At 44.3% G+C, this 6,000-nt stretch overlaps 1 pseudogene across 1 annotated transcript; it reads right to left on the bottom strand.

Moving 5' to 3' along the window:
* Window positions 1-3,119: 3,119 nt before the first annotated feature.
* Window positions 3,120-4,079, bottom strand: LOC310864546 (malate dehydrogenase, mitochondrial-like; annotated as a pseudogene). The gene has a single exon. The product of its transcript is annotated as a malate dehydrogenase, mitochondrial-like (transcript).
* Window positions 4,080-6,000: the final 1,921 nt, after the last annotated feature.

Here is a 6,000-nt window from a genome sequence, read left to right as displayed (position 1 = left end):
CATTTCACAGCCAGGTAATTCATAATAATAATAATAACTGTGCCAAAACGCAGTTTTGTATGTACATTGAGTCACTGGAACAACCTCTCTGTAGTCTGACCCCAAACCCTAACCATAACCCCACGTTTTTGTGGTTAGACCCCATCATCCCCCCCTCCCCTAGGTTGGTGGGGGGGACGGGGGGGGGGACGGAAACTTAAGAGAGTTAAATCGCAATATTCTAAAAGGCCATGGCCATAGATCCTCCCAAAATTGGATGAAAGGGACTTTAAAGTGGGTCCTGATAACATACATTGGAAAAAAGAGACAGGCAAAGCAATGCTTGAAAATTGGCTTACTAGTTTAAACTTATTGACCCCATAAACCAAGAAAGGAGGGGGAGTAAGTCAAACATAATTAATCTGTCCCATTACTTCCAACCAGATCAACACCAGACCGAACTGCTGCAAAAGGGACTTTCATTTGTTCCAACTCTGGACATCTACAAACAACAAACCAACAGGTTAAAGAAAGACCTTTCCCAGTATCACCGCAGACTGAGGTGCTATTTACACGAGGATGGTGTTCATATAAAACGTCAAAATAAAGTATCGTTTGCTGCTGTCATTTAGACGAGAACCGTGTTCTCAGGAGGTGAAAACGCAACGAAGTGAAACCACCTCCCAGAGTGGAAATCATTCAGAACACCGTTTCCTATGGTCTCCATATAAACAGGCAAAACGGTGAATCCGCAAAACTTATGACATCATGGCTCATGTTGGCTCACAGCGCATATGTTTATTACATTGATGCAGAGCCATATCATTATGATATAATGGAGTTCCTGAACAAGCCTCCCTCCTCGCCTACAAAGTGCTGCTCATCAGCGATGTTGAATGTAAAACCATGATGTAAATAAAAAGCCTTGTGATAGACGGCAGCCGCGGCAGCAGCGTTTATGTAGCCTAATGTATTATAAAATATATACCATCCCGTGGCGCGCCCAGAGCCGTGTTGCGCAGGCTTGCGTGAAGGTTTCTTGTTCTTGTACGTGGGTGACCTGTCTATTTGGCAGCCCGTTATCGCCACCTAGCGACAGTATAGCATAATAGCACATCATATCATAACGTGTGCGTTCTCATGTAAAGGGTAAGAAAAAATGAGAACGCAACGGGACTTTGACGTGTTATATGGAGATGGTCGCCGTCTAAAAGAGGCCTGAAACTAGCCACACACTTTTGAAGGGACCAGGGAAGAGAAATACAACCGTTTCGACCAGGTTCAAACTGGGAACCTGCAGAGACGATGCTCCCTACCAGCCTTAAACAACTAATCGAGAAGGACATGAATACGGTAAAACGCATACCAGGACACATTAAGGAAAAAGATAATCTCACAATAGAACAAACCAGGGCACTTAGGGAACTAATCAACAACAAACAAATCGTAATCAAGCCAGCAGACAAAGGCTCCTGCATAGTAAATATGGACAGACACCAATACCTGTTAGAAGGTGAGAGACAGCTCAACAATCAGGATCATTATAGGCAATTAGACCAACCAATTTACATAGAGACAGCTGTAAAAGCCAAAGCCATCGTAAATAAACTGAGGGAAAAAAAGCACATAAATGCCAAACAACATCAATATTTAATAGGACAGGACAGCCCACGAGCTAGGATATTTTATCTTTTACCAAAATTACACAAAAGCCCGGATTCATGGACAATACCATATGAAATTCCACCCGGGAGACCAATTGTGTCGGACTGTGGCAGTGAGACTTATCAGACAGCAGAGTTTATTGAATACTTCCTAAACCCACTGTTGATAAAACACCCCAGTTTTATAAAAGACACTTACGATTTTGTGGACAAAATTAAAGCTATTATAGTAGGAAGGGAGGCCTTTCTGTTTTCGATAGATATAGACAGCCTCTACACAAACATTGAGACAGAAGCAGGCCTACTAGCAGTTAAATAAGTCTTTAGTAAATACCCAGACACAAATCGACCAGAGGAGGAATTACTTCTACTACTTAGACTTAAATCTAACCCAGAATGATTTTTCCTTTAACAACAAGTTTTATTTACAAATCAAAGGGACGGCCATGGGAAAGCGATTTGCACCATCTTATGCAAACATTTACATGAGCATATGGGAGCAGACAGCACTAGAAAAATGCAGACTTAAACCAACACATTATTATAGGTTTCTGGATGATATATTTGGAATATGGGAACATAGCAAGGAAGAATTCCAGGAATGTATTGATGTTCTAAATAGCCATCATAGATCCATAACGATAACATTTGTGACACACACTGAAAGGATTGACTTTCTTGATGTAACAATCTGTAACAACAGAATAAAAAGGAAATTTGAGAACCGAACGGATGATCTTCTAAAAGATTATAAAATTATATCGGCCTACAGAAAAAACAAAAACCTTAAAGCCAGGGACCAGAATACTTCAAACCCAAACAATTAGTCAAAAATAGAACTACAAAACGCGTGTTAGAGATTAAACAACAAATAACAACCAGAACCAACAACTGCATTTACTTAATCACATGTGAAAAATGTGGTTTACAATATGTCGGAGAAACGGGTAAAACAATAGGTACAAGGCTGGGACAACACAGATACAATATTAACAATGGAAAAAAGACAACCAAAAGGTTTGTGCAACATTTCATGGCTCACGGCATTGAAGCTCTAAAATGCGCTGAACTTCAACACAATCCCAACTGGACAGTAAGACAAAGACGTTTTAATGAAAAACAGTGGATTAAGAACCTCAACACGGATTTTTCTGGAGGCTTAAACATGCCTAAAATCAGATCTTGAACACAACAAAAACTTAAACTCAGGATTAAACTGGAGAAATCTAAAAATGATTGGATCAGACTTCCTTCGGATACATGGCGAATGCATTTATTCCTTGCATTGTGCCTACACATGTTGCGACTTGCGGTCGCAACATGTGTAGGCACAGTGCACTGAAGTTTTTTAATTCCCTCCCCTAGGGTGGTGGGGGGGACAGGGGGGGGCGGATTTTTCGGCGGCGCCGCTCTATATCCCCCCTAGCGTTCGGTCAGTCTTGCGCCTCTGACTGTAGGTACTGTACATGGTCCATCCTACTGCATGTTGGCCACAAAATCCTCGCCCTTCTTGATAGAGCCCTTATTAAGCTCGCCAATGGCGTCGGCCAACAACTTCTCCTCAAAGGCGGACAGCTTCCTTAGCCCGAGATTATTTTCAATGCAATTCTTCCCGAGGAGGAGTGGCGTTAAGAAGTACTTACACTCCGTCTCTTCTGACCTGACGAACGCACACTCCACCACGCCCTCTTTTCCGTTAATGGCTTCCAGCACGGAGAAGGTAAAGCGGGCCCCATGCATAAGCCATGGAGAGGGTGGCAGAGGCTCCAGCTTTGGCCTTCACCACCTCGATACCAGCCTCCTGGATCCTTACAGTCAGGGCGTCCAGCTGGTCAGCAGAAAGTTCTACTTTAGGTGTGCACTGTGAGATAAGGGGAATGATGGTTTTTCCCGCATGGCCACCGATAACTGGTACATTGACGCGTGCTGGGTCGGTTATTATTATTATCTCAGATGCAATGGGGACTGTGGAGTTGACAGGGTTAGAGATAACACCGATCATGGCTTCGGGGCAGTGGCGGGCACAAACATCAGCTAGGGTGGCCACAATGGAGGCGTTGGTGCTGAACAGATCATCACGAGTCATGTCTGGCTTTCTCGGGACCCCGGCAGGGATGACCACCCCGTCACAGCCTTGAAGGGCAGTGCCGAGCTGGTCAGGCCCCATGTGGCCCGTGACCTGGGCCCTGGTCTCAATGTGGCTGAGCTGGTCAGGCCCCATGTGGCCCATGACCTGGGCCCTGGTCTCAATGTGGCTGAGGTCGGCTGCCACCCTGGGGGTGTGGGCTATATCACAGAGGGCGAGGTGACTCACCAGGGGACTGCTCTTCAGCAACAGGGACAGCGGCTGGCCGATTCCGCCTGACGCGCCTATAGCACCGCCACTTTTGCGTTGGCGTTCTGTGACAACGTGGACAGGCCCTGCGAGACGCACATTGTGGGAGGACATTCTTTCAAGATTGGTTCTTCTACTAGAATCAGGACCTGCTGCAGTGGTGTACAATCAGAACTTAACCGGCAACGTCTGCCCATGACGGGTGATTCAGAGATAGCTTTAAGTTGACTAACAGCAGAGTATTGATCTTAATTATTCCTGTGTGGTTATACTGTTGAACTCTTAAGAGGATGCAGAACACTGAACCCTTGTGGGAGGTTCCAGAAGATATTCTTGACCTGAAAATGTGCATCTTATACTGTCCGACTGCTTGCTCGAGTTCCTTCCATCCACGTATCCCTTTTGGTAAGAAGTAATTTACAAAAGTAATAGTTTGTATACATGTATGAAATCTGAAACCTATCTTAACAGGTTCACTGCCACCTGCTGGACACAAATCCAACTTCTGACTGCCACGGTCTGTGGGGGCGATTTAGAGGTTGCGCACGCAGCACAGAAACTGATGTTGTGGGCGTCCATCTTGTGCTAAATAAATAGCATCAATGCTAGCGAGCTAAAATATAGCCATCCTTGCTCTAGAAAGCACCAATGTTTCCATCTAGACCACCGGATAATCAGCAAAGACCTCCGAAAATCGCGCTAATTGACCAAACCATGGAGAGCTCCGTAGATTAGGAGTTATTCAGCTTTTAGTCTGCCTGTATAATGGGAGGTGGACGGCAGCGCGCATGCATTCATTGATCCTACGTTCTTCCCATCGTGAGGATCAATGCACTCATTGTCGTCATATTCTATAACTTATAATTGGCTGTTGATGGTGACATAATTAAGATATGTTTCAATGTTGGGTGGGTAAAAGTTATGTATACATGTAGTACGTAATCTGAAACCTATCTTAATTACATCACCATCAACAGCCAATTATAAGTTATAGAATATGACCACCATGACATCATACATACAACAATACATACCACTTTTGATCCAGCCGACCACAGTACTTGCGCGCTCTGCTTGCACAAGTAATTGTTAATTAATTATATTCAGTGCTGAAGATCGAAGTCACTTGTTTTCCTCTACTTGCGCATTTGTGTGTGCATGTGTGTAGTGTACAGCTAAATGTTGTTTGACCAGGGCTCACCGGTTGGTATTTACAAAGAGACAGGCAGACCTTTAGAACAGCCATATCAAAATGTCAGACGCTAGATAAATCACTGTGTGTTTATGCAAGTGTTTATGTATGTGTGTGTGTAGACAGGATGACAGGACTGAGAGATCGAAATTGTTAGAGGTGGCAAGGGCATCACGCATACACAATGTCTCTCTAACACTATCATTCTCTCTGCATTATTCAACCTGTTGCCCTAGAGACGGGCAGTTTTTCAATTTTCGCAGTCTTGCCTCAGCCCTGGCAAGTGTCTCCCCCCCCCCACCCTCTCTCTCTCTCTCTCTGTCACCGATGCTAACATGTCAGTGACAACTAAATAAACAGGCAAACGCAGACACCTTTTTCTCTCTAGAGGGATCTGACAGTTGTTTTAACGTCTATCGTTCTTCTGTCCATGCTCTGTCTGTCTGTCTGTCTGTCTCTCTCCATCTCTCCTTCTGTCTATCCAGGTCTTCTATCTATTTTTCATTTTGTCATTCATGCTCTTTCACAGTGACAGACCTGAAATTTTACTGCCATTGTTGCCAATCGTGCAATCGTTTCTCCATGCATCATTTAACTTGTTGCCTTTGAGATGTTTCGTGTCTCCTCCCCAATATCCTCTCTCTTTCCCTTCTCTATTGACATTTTTTAGCTTCCATCTTTTTTGTTCATCTGCCCCTTTTGTCTTTCTCTGACAGCCATGAATTCTCACAGACTATATTTACACAGACACGCGCACACACACACACGCGCACACGCACACACACACACACACACACACACACACACACACACACACACACTTCTTTTGC

Source organism: Protomyctophum parallelum (assembly GCF_964188405.1).
Source record: "Protomyctophum parallelum genome assembly, chromosome: 9".
NCBI lineage: Eukaryota > Metazoa > Chordata > Actinopteri > Myctophiformes > Myctophidae > Protomyctophum > Protomyctophum parallelum.
This window is presented reverse-complemented; position numbering and strand designations above follow the sequence as displayed.